The 20940-nt window shown below is 38.6% G+C and overlaps 1 protein-coding gene across 1 annotated transcript in view; it reads left to right on the plus strand.

Annotated features, from left to right (window-relative positions):
- The window catches only part of NRXN3 (neurexin 3), a 965840-nt gene that overhangs the window by 334968 nt on the left and 609932 nt on the right, over nt 1-20940 (plus strand). The gene's annotated exons all lie outside the window — the stretch shown is intronic.

Genomic DNA, 20940 nt, shown 5'->3' on the forward strand with positions numbered 1-20940 from the left:
TTTCTCTTGTGTCGGTGTCACTGTGTAAGATTGTAATGCTGGATATGTGGGAGATGCAGTTTCTGAAGATGCTATCTGCCAATTGTCTGACTCAGCACCCAAAGAATTTTTTTAAAACTTCAAGAAAACCTAAAAGCTTTTAAATTTTTTGTCCTTGTTTTTTCTTTTTTTGAGATACTTGAGGAAAGACTAGTAGTTACTTCTACTGAATTGTTCTTACATTTTTATGTAGTTCTAGTTCATAAAATTACTGCTAACAGCATATAGATATGACCCATAGCTTCTCAGTTTTGTTTTACTCTTCCTGTCACTTGCTGGGAGGGAGTTTGGACAAATAGCTTTACAAAGGTAAAAACTGGTCTCTGATTTAGAATGTCACAATTCTAAGTCTTGCATGCTAAGCATTGAGAGTCACTAAGGACCTGCACTTCAGTGATGGGGTGCTTGGTTTTATTGAAAATGAGAAACATCTCAGACAAACCCTTTAAAACCAAGTAATGATAAACTTGACAAAGCATTAGGAAGTGTGTCTATTAATCCATCTTTTTCTTCTGTTGTTGTACAGTTGGGAAGGAGTTCTACAGTTTGGAGGAGTTAGTGTATCTCTGTCTAATACTATTGCAAAGAAGGTGCAATATGTATGCAAGCTATCTCAGGTTAAAATAAATAGAGCCTCTACACTGTAAATATCCACTTGATAACCAAGACTACAATGCATGGAGATCAGATTATTCCACTAGTGTAATAGCTGTCATGAGAAGCTAAGACTGAAGTAGGCAGAAATATTTGGTTTTAATTTTGGATTCACCTGCTCCAGTGTTGAATAGAGAAACTTGATTTTGACTAAGTTATGTCACATTACATATTTCAGACCTCTTCTGTTAAATAATAAGTAGGAAACACGGCCTATGCACTGTAGAGTAAAACATACTTTAAAAGACTTTAGGAGGTAAGTCATGAGGTTATCTTGGAAGACAAATGTTTTTTAATCTGGAGAAGCCTGTGTACATTGTTAGGATCCTCCTGCATAGGAAAATGTGCTACTCTGACTCACTTTGAAGGAAAATATAGTTTAAGTAAACACCCAATATTTCCAATTAGCTTGCAAAATGTGCTGAATTGACCCAGTACAGCAGCTAAGTTAAGGTGCAACAGAAAGTGTTTAATTGAGTTGATTCTGTATGTCCCCCTACCCTGCCATTAACCCCTCATTATACTCCACTGGTTCACAACACTTCTTGATTTCCTGGAGTTATTTCTGTAGCTGTATGCATGTAACATGGAACCAGAACCTCCAAAGATTTCTTAGAGGCATATAACTGTATGGTTCCCTTCTTCCTGAATAGCAGGTGCTTTGCCTAGGGAGGAAAAAATATTACTTCATTAATGCAGCTTTGATACCACTTGGGTTTCCTCTGTTTGTGCTTAATAGAAAGGCTGGCTTACAAATGTAGAGAGAATGTATAATTTGATTAGCTGTTGAAATACCATCTGATATACCAAAATTATCTTGGCCTATGTGCCATCTCAATAAATAGCTAACATAGAGAACCAGGCTGAAGGATTAATCACTAAAAGGCAGTAAGATGCATTAAACGGCTCAGGTTAAGCTATGTAGAGCAATAAAACACCCAGTTGTCTTAATCTTTAAAAAGGTCTTATGAGACACCTTTCGTTTGTCAACAGTCCTGGCTCTGGAAATAGCCACTACATCTTTCACACTGGTCTGGAGTATTGGTAAAGGTTGTGACAGATCAGAGTGTGTGGGAGGGGTTGGATGGTTTCCTATTACATGCTGGCCACTAGATTTTTCCCCACTGCCACTTATTTTAAATAAAAATAATCAAACAGAGAGTAAAAAAAAAAAGGCTTTTGGGTATTGTTTGCTTGAATTCTAGGTGAATGAAAGAAGCGATACCTTTGAACCTTCTTTCTTTGGGTATGGAGGGTGCTGTGCATTCTACATATCTTCCATCATTAATATAAGATACTCCCTTGATGACAGTCCTCTGACTTGGCTCACTACCTAACCTGCTGAGTTTCCTTATCTAGAGTTATGTTTTTATTACTTATATGTGAGAAAGATCTCTTTTTCCCTCTTGAAGTTCTTAATCACATACTGCTTTTAACTGTATAAGTGACTCTGATCGATCTGAACTGGATTTTTCCCACATGGTGTAACAGTTTACCCACAGACCTGTATGAAAACACAGGCGCATTTGACTGTAGAGCTATTTTTCCTCTTCCCACCCCAAACAGAAGTACAAGGTGTATGTGGCAGATACAAAGCATTGAAAGATTTGTTAGTAAAAGCTGTCTTCAGTTAGGAATCTTGGAATCTTCCTAGACAGCCATTGCCTCTAAAGAACACCTTTAGCATGTTGTTACTCCTTGCTTTTCTTGTGTTTTTACCAATGCTAACGTATACTTAAGGGAAAAGTGTTTTCTGTGATTTGGATTTACTGATGTGTTTTTCTCCTGCTCTGGCCCATCAAAGATCTGCAGGTGAAAGATATTACTTTTTTTGAAAGAAAGAGAAAATTATTATTATGTGTGTTTTCCTTAGTTGTTTCATTTTTGTCTTCATCTTTAATCACATAAGCATTCATTACCTGTTTGTCTCTCATCTCTGCTCTGATCTGAACCCATTGAACCAAAAATAATTTGTGAAGTTGTAATGCTTTCAGTGTCTGCCTGAGGTTTAAATTACGTATTTGAAGTTTTAAAACTTTGAAGTAGTTATTTTCTTTCCATCTACAGGTTAAAGGAATCCAGCAGGGATGGTATTACTATTATTTTAAGATTTCAAAAGCTCTGTTTACTTTTTACATGCTTGGGTTTACAGCACAACACCATGTAGTGGAGAAATGCATACAAGTAATTACGTCAATTACCATCAGCTCTATACAGTTCTTCTGTGATGCTATGTGATTTAAATGTCATTATGTGTCTGGAAAGAGATGGGGAAATTGTTGTTAGCTCCCGTTTGCTGCTTACAGCTGTTTTTATGACTGGTTTTGCTCATAAACAGGTGTTTAGAACATTCCTTTGACTAAGTGGTACAGCTTGTGCTTCTGTGAATTAATTTGTCTTGCATGTCTGGGCAGCTTGGATTTCTTTTGTTTTCACTTCTTTAAAGACAAGAAAAAGAAATAAAAAGCAGGAAGGTTCCCAGCAGCTGAAGTTGTTTTGGTAAGCCATGCTTGGAGGAACTACAAGCTTACAATGAGACAAAACACGCCTTTCAAGTGAAAGGTAGTTTGTTGTGGGCATCTGTGGGTAGTGCCTCCCAACAAATGATTATTTTACTCTGGTTCCTCTCCATTCCTGTTGCATGAGTTTTCAGGTACTTTCTCTACTTTGGTTAGAAGTCCTATTCCTGATGCTGGTCTGTGGTAGGTGACTGAGGAATGGACATATACACCAAATGTAGGTATGTGTTCAGTAATGTTCCATGGTGAAAACTTAGATAACTCCGCATTAAATGCTTTTGGAAAACATCAGCAGACAGTGCTTCTGAAAAAGGTAAGATGAATTACTCCTCTGCCCCTGTCTCATTACATCTGAAAGCAAGGAGGATGCATCCAATGTAATTCACCTGTGGACTTGGCAATACTTGTATGTGAATGGAAGCCTCAGAAGAGCTTGTTGGGTCCTGTAAAACTTGTAAGCCATTTTCTGTATGTATTTCAGTCAAAGAGTACCAATTTCTGCTTCATCCATTCCTTGCTAGTTAATCAGGCTACAGTAACAGAATGCTTTTAACCCAGTTGATCACTGGATCATATATGAAATGGCAGAAGGCTTAATTTCAATTGAAAAAAAAACCAACCCAAACAAAACTACCAAAATCCAAACAAACAAAACCCAACATCACAAAAGCTATGAAAATGTAAATATGAAACAAAAAATGCAAGTCATTGGCTGTATGAATGGGATGATGCATTGCTGAGAATGCAGAATGTTCTGGGTACAGCTGAAGTTTTAGAAAAACAGGGTTTTCATTGAGTGGTCTTGTAGTTATTGTTAAGACTAACATAATCATGAAAGGGAAATGATAGTTACAGATCTACTGGGCAAGAAAGTAGCTGTTAAACCACAAACTATAGAAAACAACTTGTTCTCCCAGGCACACGGGGTACCTTTAAAATATCTTTTGTAAGTAGTGTTTTGTTTTGGTTTTTTAAAGACACTGATCTTGAGATATTACCTTTAACTGCATCTCAGAGGAAGAAATGTGGGAGCATGTGCTTTGTTGGAGAGTCATCTATTATACCTCATTTCTGCTGCAGTGCATGAAAATATACAAGGCTTGGTAATTTTTATTCCCCCTGCCCCCCAATATCCAACAAGCTATGATAACTACAAATAAGTGTAAAAATTGCAAAGTATTTGGTTGGAAAGGACATCAGCAGATCATCTAATTGAATCTCCCTGCTCAGACAGGGTCAATTGGAGCAGGTTACCAGCTGAGTTTGGAATGTCTCCAAAGATGGACACTCCACAGTCTCTCTGAGCAACTTGTTCTTTTGTTTGAACATCCTCACAGCAAAAAAAATGAAGTTGTTTGGTTGGGTTTTTTGTTGGTTTTTTTGTTTGTTTGTTTGGGCTTTTTTTGTGTATGTGTGGGTTTTTTGTTTTGTTTTGTTTTTTTGACATGGAATTTAAGTTTGTGCCAGTTGCCTCTCTTTGCTGGGCACTGCCTCAGCCTCATCACATGAAAGATGCTCCAGTCTCTTAATGGTCTTTATGGCCTTGTGCTGAGCTTGTTCATGCAAGTCTGTATCTTTTCTGTACTGGGGAGCCCAGCACTGGAAGTAGCACTCTAGATGTAGCTTCCTCAGTGCTGAGCAGAGCGGATGAATCATCTCCCTTGGACTGCTGGCAGCGTTCTCCCTCATGCAGCCCTGAAATCCTTCTGTGTCCCCAGAGCATGTTCCTGGCTCATGTTCTGCTTGATGCCCAGTAGAACCCCTAGGTCCATTTCAGAGAAGCTGCTGGGATGAATGAGCTAGAAAGAAACTACTGATGCAGGGGGATATTCCTCCTCAGGTGCAGAACTGCATTTTCCAAGTGTTGAACTCTGTGAAGCTCCTGGCAGCCCAATTTTCCAGCCTGTCAAGGACCCTCCAAATTGCAGCGCACCCATCTGGTGTATGAACCACTCCTCCCTCTGTTTTGTCACCTGTGACCTTGCCAAAGGTGCTCTTTGTTCCATAATCTGGGTCATTAATGAGGAGGTTGGACAGGACTGGCCCCTGTATCAACCCCTGAGTATATCATGGTGACTTTGCCTTTGAACTGACTTCCTGCTGCTGATCACAAATGACTGGACCTGGGCATTCATACATTTTTAAGTATACCTCCTTGAGCACTTATGAAACCTGTACTTTGTAAGCTTGCCAATAGGGATGTTGTGAGAGATGGTGTTGAAAGCCTCACTGCGTCAAAATATATAACATCCACTGCTGTCCCTTTGCACCCTTAGCTAGACATCTCCCTGTTGAAGGCTATCAGGTTGGTCAAGCATGATTTACCTTTAATAATTCTATGTTGACTACTTCCAGTTGCGTTCTCATACCAAATATGTTTGAAAATGTGCAGATTTTGCTCTGTTACTTTCCTGGAGACTGAGGTGAGGCTGATTGGTCTGTACTTCCCTGGATTCTCCTTGACCACTATGAGGACTGGAGTAACATTTGCTCTCTTCCAGTCTTCAGGAACCTCTCCTAGTCACCATGGCCTTTCAAAGATAACGGAGAATGCCTTTGCAATGACATTTGCTCATGAGCACTTGTATTTATCCCATTAGGTCCATGGTCTTCTATGTGTATGTCCTATTTCTTTAAGTGTTCCCTTATCCAGTTTCTCTCCTCTGAGGGTAAGTCTTTCTAGTTCCAAGCTTTCACTCTGATCATGGGATCCTGGGATTCTTTCCAATCAAGGGACAAGATGTAAGAGGCTTAGGTACTCTATCTTCTTTCTGCAGTGTCCTTTGTCACAAGGTTAGTAGTGGAAGAACTGATCTTTTAATGGCAAATGGATTTAACAGGAGGAATCTGAACATATAAGTACATTTCCTAGCACGTGAGCTAGGGAGCTGTCTTCTTTTATCTCTTTAAAGAAAGAAGGAAGCATTGATTAGTCTAACTGTGAAGTAACATCAGCCTTTTGCTGCGCATGTGTCTCAAGTCAGGTAGGAATGCATTGGGACTTGGGGGTTTTGCACATGAACATTGTTGGTAGTGATGAGCTTCCCTTAACACTGAAGCCTTCTCTTCTCTGGAGTTCAGTGAGTGTAGAACAGGGGCTAATCTAATTCTGAAAAAAAGTAAGTAAGATGAAGTGGTACTTTTATCTCAATCCTTCAATTGCGTATCTAGTCTGCAAGAAAAACTTCTTTCCTTGTGGCTTTGTTGTTCGGCTTTCCACAAACAGCCCACTTTCTTCTCGTATTTGCAAGAGATGTCCATGTCTTTTGGTTGCTGAAAAGAGGTTCCCTGGGCTTGTTTGTTAAGTTTATATCAAACAAATGCCTAGGGCAACGCTTATCTCTAGATGTGTAAATTTTAGGGAACAGAGTAGAGGTTGAGTATGCTTACTGTCTCTAATCACTAAGGGTCACTGTAACTTCACAGATTAATTCTGTACAGCTGTATTTTTGTCGTCTGTTCAATGTTGATGTCACCAAAGTGTGCGACCAGAGCTGTGTTTACAGGCAAACGAACTTAGCAGCAGCCTTTAGACTCTGCTTAACCATCTAAACATACAGAGGCCACATGCAGGAAGCACTGCTCAGACTGATGTCTGAGTGGTGCTTCAGTTGCCTGTATTTTGCCATTTATTTTTGACAGATTTATTTTTTATGCATTTCATCTAATGGTATTTAATGAGAAAGAGAACATTGAAATAGGTTAAGGATGGACAGATGGAGGCTTAAAATGAAGTTAAGGAAGAGCTTGGAAAAGAAGCTGGCCCATATTTGTGTCTCAGTTCACTGCCTAATCCATATGACAATGGTTTTAATTACAATTTGAATAGAAATATCAGATCAGCAGTAACTCATGGTCACACAGTGAAAGTCTTCACCTTGCAATGGATCTTTATCAAGAAAATGGCGAGAATATTTGCTTATAAGACAGGCTCCTCCCCTTCCCCACCCTTTTCTCAGAGATTTACATTGGGTTTTTCTGCACCAAAGTATCTTTATGTGGAGTTTCTTTTATGTTTCTGTCAAGTTCTATGTTAAATACATGCAGAGATGCAGGGGAGGCTTAGGCTGAAGATATATTTTCACCATGAAATAGGGTGTGATGGAGAGCCACAGAATTTAGTCCAGAACCAAGTTGTGCCTTGTCAATGAATCTCAATTATGGGGGATACAGACACTGTGACTTTTTCCAGTGGTTTTGTACCTACTTTTTTTTGTGATATATTGAGCACTACACAGCTTTGGGAGATGTAGACCTGTCTGGAAAAATCATCTTGTATATGCCTATCTTGCTATTGTCCATTATTTTTCTGAGCATGTTGTATACTTTTCTTTAGGAAGTGTTTGGGTGTTTAGACAATGTCTGATTTTCTTTGAGATCTGAAAGAGAAGATTTCAATATACACTCCTTTGTTGTAAGTTGCATCTGGGAAAAAAAGAAAAGCTCCTACTCTTGTTTATTTATTTTTAATTGTGTGTTATCTTTGTAATTTTTGATAATAGAACTAAAGGCCCCTACAGCTGTTTATTAATTTAAAGTCAGAGTATCCAGAAAACAACTCGGCTAAATTAATATTTGAACATGCTAGACAGATTTTACAGGGCCATGGACTACATGGAGAGATCAGTCTATGGTGCATCAATAAATCATTACAGATAACTTTTGGTTAATATCTGCTTCAGCAGTAGATGTTGTGTTCAGTTATCTGTATTTTTAGCTTGTAAGATGAGGTAATAAGCTTGAATTGATACCTTGCCTTTCTTAGTCTTGCTTTTATTAGAGGCATGTCCTTGTTCTGATTCTATGATCCCAGGGACTTAGGCATTAGTCCTCCTTAGATGTGTAGAAGACTTGAAGACTTCGGTGCTTACAGCACTGCTCTTTTTCATGAGAGCAATCCTTGGCCCCTCAAAATGGTTGGTATGTACCGTAGTATTTGGGTACGTTCCTGCCTACTGAGTTTAGCAGTCCTATTATCACTTTTGATGTTACTGTGCATACAGTGATCTCTGGACTCAAGGGGAACTCTTTAGTGGATAGTTGTGAACAAAATGCTATGCTTGGAGAACTGGATGGAATGAAGGATCTGTGTTTGGGGCAGAAGGATTTAATGCATCTTACTACTTGCTATGGAGTAGTGAGCTCTGCTCTCCAGATCAGACTTCAAAGAAAAGAAGAGATGAGGAAGTTAAGACAAAACTGGAAGGACTGAAATGCAATAGGCTTGTGCTTGTTTTCAGACTAGTGCCCACAAAAGCTAGACTTCAATTTGCATTTAAAAAAAGCCCAACCAACCAAACAAAACCAACCCATCAACTCTTCAAAAGCAAATACAGGAATTTCTATAGAAAAATTATGTATTCCACTAGGATAGAAAAGGTGTGAATTGGACTGGATGGACAAATTTGGCCTGTGGTTTTATAAGTCTTTCTCACTGTATTCTGAATGTGAGGTGATAGCTGAAATTCACTGTGATTCCTGCCAATGACTGATTCCAGTCTTTCAGACTGGGAACCTGCTTATTTGTCCCATTAAGTTGTCTACAGCTCTTTCTACTGGAGTTATGATCTTGTCAGACTGATAGTCCGTGAGCATGAACGAGATACTTCAAAATGAGCATTTGTTGTATGTTATAGGGCTGCTGGTGAAAGCTGCTGGTAATGTGTGGAGCTGTATGTTTTTAGCGTTTCATACTACCAGTGCTAGAACCTATCATACTACCATCAAGTTAAATTCCATCACCAGAATCTGGAGTGCTGGCCTGGATGAGAACCATGTCTTTTAGCTCTAGGTGAGTCTTTCTAGGCCCTGGTTGATTTCATATGTTGGAAATCTGTCACTGGGATATTTCTTTGCTGGAATGAAGTATGGACAAGAGGACCCTGTTCATCTTTCCCAGGATTCCCTCTCTCAAAAGCAATGGTCAACTTCAGTGGTCCTCTTGGATCATCACCCTCTGCATGAGCTGCATTCCTAAGGCCCAGTCACCTCACTGGTGCAGCAGCAATTTTTCTCACCTGTGCTCTGCTGGGGGGAGTGCTGCCAGCAGGAAGAGCAAAGGAGAATTGTTGGGGTGGGATAGCTGAATAGGAATGTGATTCAACTGACTATAGAATTGTGTACAGTGTAATTTTAAATACCTTTTGGTAGCCTGCCTGCTCTTTAGTTTGTACTCCAGAAAAGTGTGACTTTTCCTCACTTCCTATGTCATATTTACCTGTCCTGTGCAGATATCTCAGATAACACTAATGTATTTTAAGTGGTGCAAGACATACATGCTTAGGCAGCTGTATGTTGTACAAGGTAAAATTGCATTGAACCAGCAAGACCAGGGAAGAGGGGAGGTAAATATGGAGTGGGCTAGCTGCTGCTGACAAGTGCACATGGTTGTTGAGGATGCTGCAGATATCAAGATAACAATAGCACCTAATTTTTTATTTTTAATATTTTATACAGGATACACTTGGAACAACAATGCTGTTACGATGTACATATACCGTGTGACTGCCCTCTGATTCAATAGCTACTTGTGTAGCTTGAGAAAGCAAACTTGGCACTGGAATTTGTTGGGTATGGGAGCATTAATCAGGATTGTTCATCTCCAAATTTCCAATTTTTCTTTCTTCAGCTGCCCTTAGTGGTGACAGGCTTTACTTGCTATGTTACATTGTATTGTTGTGTTATGCTCCACTTAGGAGTTGGATGCAGTTCAGTAGTATGTGAAATTATTTGTTTGTTTAACCAGTAAAGCAGAAGTGTTTTGGAATTCATTTAGATGGCTAGTGATAACTGTTTGGGGTAAATATAGTTGTCTTAGAGGTAGAGATAAAGCTTTTCCTTAGACTTAAGTTTCAAGACTTATGTAAGCTTAGCTTTAAAGTAAATGAATTTATAGTGCCCTTCTCATCTAAATGGATCCTTTTCTGGAAGAGGAGGAACATGCTGCAGGATGAGCTGATCAGGAAGCTCTCCCCGCACTCTCTGCTACTAGTGATCTTGATGTGTACCAGTGGCTAGCTATCAAATGCAACCCCAAAAGCAGGGTGAGGACTGAAAACTTAGTCTAGAAATCATCTTGTGATTTACAGAATCATTTTTTCTCCTCTTGTGCCTCTGATAAAGTAAAGCAAAAAAGCTATTGGAGAACAGAAAACAAACAATAAGCTTAAAAGGAGTAACCAAATATTACTTTTTAAATTTCCTAATTCCTGAATGTGTTAATGCTGGATAGTTGCCAAAAGGACTGTTGGGTTTTTTTATTACTGCCGGTCTTCCATTTTTATTTATTTTTCCCTTCAATTTCACAGCACTCCAGGGTCTTTTATTAATGTTTTTCTTGAGTTGAAACATAAAGGACAAGAAAGGCTGCTTTATTCTCTGCCCTTTATTCCCCTTGAGGATAAGGAAACAGAAGGGGAAAAAAGAAAACCTATTGGAGTCTGGAGTAATCAAAATTGTTCTTTGGAAAACCTTTACAGCTTTCATTTTGAACATGGGAGGAGAAGAGACAGGGATGAAATTCACTTCAAGTCTCCAGCTAGTTATTAGGTATAAATATGCACAGCAATTTGGGCTTTGATGTTAAAATTCGCAGGGTCTGGGAGTTGCAAGGCATTTGAAAGCATAATATTCCTTATAAATTTTTTTCTTTAGGGCTAGTTTCTTTGCTCTGTTTAGTTGCAGAAGAATAAATTTTCAGCTGTGTGGAATTCTTACTTTTGGATTCTCTGTTTAGGTCTACTTGGCACCTGTAGTTTCTGTGAATTTATTCGCCTCTACAAATATTTATTTCTGAGTTTATGAAGATCTGAGATTATGTTTCCAGCTGAAACAAACTTTTTCATGTTGTGGAACTGTGTGAAGACAGGATGTGAAAAAGCTTTTAAAAATTTAAGACTATAACTATTTTTCAGTAGAAAGTAAGGAAGGACCAAAATATTTTAATTAATGATACAAGAAATGTAACTTTACAAAACGAATAAAAAGCCCCAAAAAATCCTTGTAAAAATGCAATGATACAAACCTCAAAATTAATAAAAAAACACCCTCTTTTCAACAATAGAATAAGCTGTTGTAATCGTTCAGGTTGAGATTTCTCTGAGGTTCAGAGCATCAATCTTCTGTATAGGTGATTAGATTCTATTTCACTGTTTATCATAGAGGTTTGAGGGGAGTATTATGCCTCCTGTTTCATAGGCAGCTACTAGCAACAAAAATGTTGGAAGAAAACCTGATATGGAGAACTGTGTTCCACTCTTACTCTTCCTATAACTATGCCATTGCTTGTGACAACAGCCATGGTAAAAAATTGGATACTGGATTAAGCTGATTAGAACTTTGTTTGCTAACCGCAAATTCACTACATATATGCTATAGACTTTCACTGTGCTCAATCACAGGATGTTAGAGGTAGGAAGGGACCTCAAAAGATCATCTAGTCCAACCACTCTGCCAGAGAAGGATCACCTAGAGTAGAACAGCTCACACAGGAATGTTTGATTGTAGTTTTTCATTCACTGTTCATATACTTCCCAGGGAGGCATTTCCTTCCAGTTGATGAAGCCAGTCTTTAGCGTCCCGTGCTTCTAAACATACTTACCTGTTTAAGTAAAATTTAGGTACAACACTCCTGACAGTATAGTCTTTTCTTGTTTTTATTTCAGAAACAAGTGATGACAAAAGTTTGGCAACAAAGTCACTCCTAGGAGAGACTGAGAATGTATCAATTAGGGTGTAAGCAGCAGAAAATGACAGAGCTACTTAGTAATGAATGGTGCTAAGATGATGCATATGGTGCTTTTTTTTTCTCTTGATGTAATAGAAGAACCCAAAACATAGAACTCAAAACTGAAAAGCAGCAACTTCAACAGTAATTGATAAAACAAAATACTTTTGTGTTTCATAACTAAGCAGTGAAACTCATTAGTACAAGATAGTATCAAAGCAAAGAGCTTAACTGCAGCTTTTTAATGGGAAATTCATCTGGATAAAAGTGCATCTAGGATTAAGTTATTTTCTTTTCAGGGAATAGAATATGTGTAGGGGAGATTTAAAACTTGCACTCATTTAATTTTTATGCCAACCTTTCCATCCTAGGGGTTTGGATGCTTCTTACATACTGTTTCCTCTGTGACTGCTTATAGTGACTTTCCTTTGTCCCTCCATCAGAACTCCATTTTGGCTGCTCTTAGGCACAAGGTACTGTGAGCAGGATTACTGGGTCAGGTGAAGAGTCTACTGTGGCATGAGTTTTGGGTTTTGTTCACCTTCCTTCTGTCTGAAATTTAATCCTTGGTCTAATTGTCAGATTTTGAAAAGGGTCACTGATGTCTCAAGCACCATTGATTACATGTTTTGCAGTTTGGGGGATGTTTTGCTATGAAAGCAGTGTGTGAGGAGTCAAGGCATCTCTGCCACCTTGGACTGTCTCTCCTTTCTGCTACTCTTTAAGTGACTGTAAGACACTGTGTGAGTAAACTGCAAGTGAGGCCACTGTGAGCATTCAAAAAGCTGTCCCTTAACTACAAAATGCTTTTTTCTGCAAGCCTTTCTGACAGCATCAACTTGTTAAGCAGAGTTGTCTTATTTAAGAAACCTTTCTGCCTTTAGCACTTCTGTTTCTTTGCAGTCCAGGACAGCACCAAACCCCTTTTTCAGCTGTGCCGCCTTCTCCACACACCCACTGATAAAAAACATTCTGAGGGGATATTAGTCCCTGGTTTCCACTGGTCTTTACTACACTGCATCCTGGTATTTTAACTTAAGAGTAGACTGGAATTATTTCAGGAGCTATTTACCATTGTTAATATTAAGAAAAGGTCTTTTTATGATTTATGCAAAGGCCTGGAAATCTAGATCTTTCCCAAAGCTAGCAAAGCTGTAAAACTCAGGCAGATCATTTGGGTGTGGATCCTCAAAGGTTATAGACAATTGCTAGTGAAATCAATAGGATTTTGCAAATGTGTTTGGAGGTCTGGCCTGCTGAAATTGAACTTTTTGTAGGGCTTGAATGTTTCATAACTCTATCTCACTCTTGGAATGTATTGAGTGTATACTGCAACTATAGAGTTGATCTCAAAAATGGATTAAAATTTGGATGTTTAGCCCTGAGCTTTTTAGATTTCAGTTTTCTCATATAATAAAATAGGAATTATAATTCAGACTTACCTCAGTGGAAAAGATTAACCCCAGAAACAAGCAATTAAGGCATAAATTCCTTTTCACAGGGATCAGTCAACTGTGGGGATTATATGCATAAACTAGAATGAACAGAGAAAAAGAGGCTTACCTTTGTGTTTCCATTTCCTCTCTCTGTGTCCTATCAATCTGTTGCTATTTATTGTTAAGAACATATGGAACCATTTAAAAAAATGAAACAAGAAAGCAAACCTAAATGTCTTGTCTGAATACAAATTTGGCTGATTTACATTGTTTCTATCTCCTGCGTTCTTAGAATACTGTCATGTTTTGTGCCTTTGGTAGGTAATGGGCTCCATCTAGTGACACAGTCAGTACCCGTGTGAGCTCTTTGTCTGAGGAGCGAGCTTGATGTGTCTTGTCTCTGCTTCACTGAGAATCAGCTGTTTTTCAAAATACACCTAATGGGCAGTGCGGTGATACTTCACAGGAGGAAACTTAACAAAAGTTAAGTGGTCCTGTGAAGGCATTAATCATATAATTACACTTAATTTTCTTAGAAGTTGCTTGTACTTAAAATAGGATTTTTCTGAAGAGGTATAAGTAAGTCATAATTAAGTCATAATTCAACTCCATATGCATGTGTAGACCATCTACAGAAACATGGATACTGATGATCACTTAAAAGTTCAAAAACAGTTGGAGTCTTTCCTCTCTACTTTCCCACACCATTGTATTACTGCTGTAGTGATCTTCAACAGAAACTGAGATTGGTCTTTCAGGGCAGCAAGTTGGAAGTTTTACTATCACAAGGCTATAAGCATCACAATGTGTAAATGTCAGAGGTACCTGTCTTTTCCGTGTGTATGCTGGTTTGAGGCAGCTCAATTATGAGTCCTTGGCTGTATGTGATAAACAATCAGCAGATCGTATCTTTAGCTCATTAGCTGAAACTTGTAGCGCAGAAATGTGAGGCCTGTGCTGGCCACTGCTCACACAAAGGAGAAGTTTATTATTTGAGAATAATTTGGACTGACTTCAGTGGGCCTCTTAGTATAAACACACAATTGCAGATTGGCTTATAAGAATGTTTCTGCGTGTTATGCATGTTAGAAATGAAGTTAGCAAGACAGCACTGTTTCTTTTACAGGAAAGAAGCTGTGAGGTACCACAGTGTGAAGCCTTCAGACTCTGGCTGGACAACCAGGAGAAAGGTGTAGAGCCTCTGCTGCAGCAGGATGCCTTTCTCAACCTCATGTCTTTGAAAACCATCTGAGGAAGCACAGAGACTGCATAGAAAATGCCTTGCAGATTAGCAGTAGAGCTGTGGGACTGTACTGCCAAGGAGCTGACTTGGTGGCAGCTGCTATGAAAATAGCAGGTGTAGCAAAGCATAGTGGCTGCTGAGGGGCAAAGACCCTCCCAGCCCATCTGGATATGTATTTATGTGCTTTCCAAGATAGCTTTAGACTAGCTCATTTTAGTTTAGCTTAGATGTTGCTGGCATACCAATATGGGTAGGTATGGTGAGATATTCCTGCCATACCAAGGACTTAGCATAGGCTCCAGAATGGTTCTGAGAAGCAAGGCAGGAACATGTGTGTGGTTGGCCTATACAGAGCAGCCTTCTGCTGATGCCAGATTCTTACCAGTATTTGTGACAGTGGTAATGACCATGATGTGATGATTGCAGGACAAACTGCAGTCTAAATATAACCTTGAGAATGAGAGGTGGAAAAAAAAAATTAAAGCTCAATTTTTTATTTTGAGAAAAGTCTTCTGATTTACAACCCATCATGCAGCACAGCAGCCATTTTCCAGGCAGTTTGCATGGAGTGCACATCAGGGATTGGACAGTAGGAGGGTACAGTTAAATAATTCTGTAGACTGTATCGGTCAAACACAACTTTTTTACTCTTTTTAATCAAAACTGTATGTAGAAGATATCTTATTTATAACCCATTCACCACTTTTATGAGAGAAGGATCCAGCTATCTTTTTCAAGTTTACAATTATTGTGTTGTCCTGTAATCTGTTGTCTTCAGTGTTCTTTGGAGGAAAAAGCCAGAGATCTGCAGTTGCAGGAGGGCAACAGAAACTCCTCTCATGTGTTTTGCTGACTCTTTTTAACAATGAGCATGTATGAACCCTCATCCAAATCTGTATAGGGGTTTTTTTGTGTATTAGAAGGAGGAAGAATCTTCCCCTAAACTGTCTTAACATCTTGTCACATCTGTTGCCTAAACCAAATATATTTTGTTTTCCTCTCATATACTCCTATCTCACTGTGGGATATATTTTATGTTATCACTTTTTTTTGCTGAGCTCTAGGCCTCATCTGTCTTTATTTCGTCACTTTGTCTCTTTGCCTCTTTTTCCATTCTGAATTGTTGGGTTCCTCTATAGATAACTAGAAACCATCAGTATATACTGTGCTATTTCTCTTTATTGATATGTTTCTGACTCAGCTATTGAAAGACAATATTTCATGTGTAGTTATGTTGAAGTAATTGAGTATTAGCATGCTTGTTGCACTTGATGGTGTATGGGACAGTGTCTTATAACTTCTTGGGAAGGTAGGGAGAGCTTTTCAATTATGCAGCACATTTGCTTGAGGCCAAAAGGAGGAGTTGGAAGCCCGTATGCAGTTACAGAGCTATAACCTCCCTGGGGTAGTGGAGACATGGCAGATGGCTTATGAAATGGGGTACTATAATAGAGAGGAACCCTTTCTTTTGGAAGGACAGGCTGGGAAGGCAAGGAGATGGAGTTACCCTTGTAACTTGTGAGAGAGCAGCTGTTATGCATGGGCCTCCACCTTGGGTTCGATAAGGATGCAGTCAAGAGTTTATGGGTTGAGATTAGTGGGGCAACCCACATGGATGGTGTTGTAGTGGGTATTTGTTGTTGACTTCCTGAAGAGGAAGTTACAGATGAGGCTCCCTTGAAACAGCTGAGGAAACCTTACTTTCACAGGCCCTGGTTCTTGGTAAACTTTAACCCCCTTATCTTTTGAAACGATGATAAGAGTATGGCTAAAGGAAATTTCTTGTGTGTTGATGACAACTTCCTGATACAGATGACCAAGTACCCAACAAGGAAGGATACTCTGCTGGACCTGAATACTTACAAACAAAGCAGAACTAGTTGTGGATGTGAAAGTTGGAGGCATAGTTGGCTGCAACGTCTATGAAAAGATGTACTTTGGGATCCTAACTGGAGGGAGCAGAGGAAAAAGCAGGACCACAACTTTGAACTTGAGGAAGGTTCAGCCACTTTAGAGATTTGTCTGGAAGAATCCCATGGGAATATGCTCTGGAGAGAAGAGTGGTGTAGGAGAGCTGGTGGATATTCAAAGTTCAGCTCCTCCACGCTCAAGAAAGCTCTATCTCAATAAGTAAGAAGTAGAGCAAAAGCAGCAGAAGGTTTGCACGTATTAGTGAGAACCTCCTCATCAGCTGTGATTTGGGGAGGTAGCAGTGGGAAGGAAGAAGAGCACAAGAGGTGGATTAAAGAGAGAATAAAGAAGTTTGGGCCAGGCTTTTCTCAGCAGTGTCCAGTGATAAAAAAAAAAAAAAAAGCAGAAAACTTCGATGTGAACACCAGATAAAAAACAAACTTTTTTTTTCCTGGTTCTTTCAGAACTTTTTCAATGAGTACTTTATCTTAAAAATTACATTTAGTTTTAAGAAGCTTTTTTCGTTCTATCTTACAGAAACAGACTTGTGTAGATTTAAGGCCATTAATGTTTTTGCTAATTTGTTTAATCAGTCTCTATTTAAGGTCTGTTTAATTCGGAGTTCCTTGCTAAGCCATTTTGGGAATTTGGAAAGTAAAAGCTATGGCATATGTCCTTTAGAAATTAAAGACGTGCAGACTACCCTGGGCCATCTACAGTGAACCTTCTGAGAAATGAAATTATGTTGGTCCTCACTTTTGTTGACGGGGAGATTGCAGCTTCTTCTAAGATGTGAGCTTCGGTGCCAATACTCTATGGTGATGAAAACAAAATAAAGGCTAGGGCAATAAGCCACTAATACATATAAATTCTTTTAAAAATGCACTAAATTTGCTGTATGTTATACATCTACTTCTTATGTGTATTGTAATAACAGTTGAGTAGTGGGAGAGGAAGTAGTTAATGTTTGAAGTGTAGAGCTAATGATTTCCATTCATGAGCTTGGCATCCCAGTTTTCAGGCCTTTTTTTAACTCACTGTTTACATTTGCATTATACCTGAAAGAGCAGCTTAACTGGCATTTTACTCATACAGACTGATCTCAATTTAATGTTGATGGGGCTTGGGCTATTCTCAGTTTTTTTAAATTTTTCTTTACAAGAGGCATGTTCCAGGGTCTCACTAACTGAATTTTGCTTTGCAGATGTACGGATAGATAAGTGCTTTGAAGGTAAAAGCAGGGGCAATAAGTCCTGTTGTGTGCTAGTGTAATGATAAACTGGGATTGTTGATGGAAATCAGCAATTGGCATGAATCTGAATAGTCTGAAGAAGACAGTGTGTGGGGGTTGTGGAAAAGCAGGAAAAAAGCTGGACTGGAAGTATGTACTAGCCTCCTGCGAATCTCACTTTTATACAAGGATGAATAGAAAGTTTATAACAATAAATATTTGCTTTGGAAGGCTGAAGAGGAAAAAACTAATTGCCCATGTATATAGCTTTTATGACCATTCAAAGAGGACTTAAAATATGAAACATAATGGGAACAGATTTAGAATGATTGTACAATGCAATAATCAAGGCACTTCTAAGAAGTGCGGTAATAAAGGGCTTGAGCTATTTTTATGTGTTATGTTCACCATTTTTTCAGGGATGTATGCCTTTTTTTTTCCTGCTGTCTGCATGGGCTAATTCAATGAAAATACTTAGGTTTGACTAAATAAAGCGAGTGTAATTTTTGGACAAATGAACTTAAACCTTGAAAAGGAGGCCTGTGCAGATTTTTCAAATACTGACCTAGGTAATAGCAGTCCTTTGTGGTAGATACATTAAATTATGTTGCCTTATGGGAAAGATATTTTGTAGTCCATATGAAAATGTGAACAGCTCCTAGGTTTATAGAGGAAAAAAGGGGAGGGGGAAAAAAATAGAAAAAAGGCTTTGTGTTTGTGCTGGGACACATTGTGTTGTGATATGTTTTATTTGCACTAGATAGCTTGAATCAGATGAAGCATCTGTTTACTTTTCCTCCCCTATCAGAGTCCTATTTTTATTGACTTGTTTAGGTGCTTTTGATCTGGTGAATTTTTTTTTTTTTGAGTGTTCTACTTCATTTGAACTATAGTGTAAAGGTTATGACTTGCCCAAAGCACTGAAAGCTCTCACTGGTTGTAAGGACTTTATCTGATGTGACACTTCAAAATTTTGACAAGTGTAATTTTCTTATCCATAAGCAGCAGTTTTGCTGCCACTGTCAGTGATATGCCAGTTTTTTGATTGAATTTGCCTGCTCCCTGTAGATTCTGTAGGTAGTTGCAGGGCATAACTGTGTTTGAATGATTTAGGAATTTAGACAGCTGTCATCAATACTTAGACCAGAGCTTTTGTAAAATACTCCTGAAGAAATTAATTGAAGAGTGAGAGCAGAAGGTAACAGAACACTGATCAGGAGCTACAGTCTGACGTAATAAAAAGCGTCTTTGTAGCATCAGAGTGAAGAAGAGAGTGGTGGTGCAGATGGTGAATTAGGAAACAATTTCCACTTGTAACTACTGAAGGCAGTTGATATTGACAGTAATGAAGCTTGAGTCTCTCAACAGTGCTTGTTTTTTTTTTTGTGTGTGCCATATCATTATATTAGATTGTTTGTTATTCTGATATTTTTTTTTGGTGTTCTTCTAAAGTGCACTGTGTATGGCTGGTCATTGAGAAGCAGATTGTGCAACCACTCAGTATAATTTCACTGCTGAAGCTGGAGGGGAAAAAAGCAAGATGAAATCTCTGCTAGCTTTCCACAGTACTTTTCATAACTGACAAGTGAATGTGTACATAATTCAGCCTAGTGAAAACAGTACATCCGGGTTAAGTGTGCATCAATGTGTATGTTAGAAATACACACCTACCCCTTTGTGTGCATGAGCCCTAAATTATATATGGCAACTTACCCAATGGGCCTGCATCATGTTTATTTTTTAGTTTATCTTTGTTAGGAAACCAAACAATAAAACAGTAAATACACCATATGTTGATGCCTTCTAGGTACATTACTCACGGAATGCACCACACATTCCTGAGGCCACAGCAGCAGCTTCTAGAAAATGTTAGAAATCTTTTTGGAAGCTTAAGGAGATAGTGTAAAATTATATACAGCTCTTGGAAGTTTCCAAAAACTGATGTTACTCAAAAAATGATCTGTAAAATAAATGTGTATGAATGTCACAGGGAAGTATTCTGTTTGCATGGCAGAAATGATAGTGCAAAGAATCTGATCAATCTGTAGTGAGATAATGTATTTGTGGAAACTACTGTGAATGTTTAAACAACTTCAAAACTTAAAGAGCTTGTGATGACTAATCTGCTGAAGTTTTATCAGTGCTTGCAGAAGGTATTAATCCAGAGAAGTCTCCACATAGATGTAAGGTGCCACCCCCAGAACAACTGAAGAAGCACAGTCTCTAGTCTTTGAAATGTTTGTGAGCCTGCTGTTAAAGCATCAAACTGAGTTAATGAGAGACACTTTCAGAACTTCTGGTCTTTTTAGAAGCTGGTGTCAACACTCCTACTCATATGCTTTTGGCACTACCAAGATGTCTTTTGAACTTGCAATAAGACTACAGAAAATAGATTTGTATATATGTATGTGTATGCATACACACCTTGCTTACTGCTCTTTTATGTAGAATATGCTGCCTAAAGGGAGTGAGAAGCTACCAACAGAGGTGAGATCCTGGGTCTGGTGTCAACTTATGCACAGTGAGGCAGGTGAAGTGTTGCTTGTGGGCTGTTCAGGCAAAGTGCTTTTTCTATATTTTTCACCAGTCAATGCTGAGACCTGTTATCCCACCTCAGAACCTAGCATGGGCAAGGTGGGAATAAGAGCAGGGTATTGAACTGGGATGTGGGATAGTGCTAAATTCCTATTTGTAGACATGATGTTCCCTTAGTGGGGAGATGGCCAAATGTAGCTGAAATTTGTATTTAGAAAGTAGGAAGAAAAAAAGTAGTATAACTACCTCTGCCAAAGATGGCTCAAAAGTTAAAGGTTACCTTATTTAAAGGTAACAGGAGCTATTCTTGTAATAAAAGAATGATCTGAGGCTTGGAAAGTCTGTTACCTTGTTCCTTATTAGGAAGCAGAAACATTTTCCTTATTAAAGTACAACTATATACCAGAAACTTGTGTTGAAGCTAATTTTTGTTAAGGAAGAAGGTTACAAAACCTTTTAGTTATCAATGGGTAGTGACCAACTCAAGATTATTTTTTTTTTAAGAGTTCGTTTAAGACTGTCAAACCACTAGGACAATCCATTTTACAATTTTGAGTAAGGAAAATTATTTTTTTCTTCCCTAAGCAGAGTCACAGAGTGCTCAATGTTTGTGAAACTTGCCTACAGCTCCTCACCCTTTAATCACA

This window comes from Chaetura pelagica, unplaced genomic scaffold (assembly GCF_000747805.2).
Source record: "Chaetura pelagica isolate M959 unplaced genomic scaffold, ChaPel_1.0 scaffold11, whole genome shotgun sequence".
NCBI classification, from domain to species: domain Eukaryota; kingdom Metazoa; phylum Chordata; class Aves; order Apodiformes; family Apodidae; genus Chaetura; species Chaetura pelagica.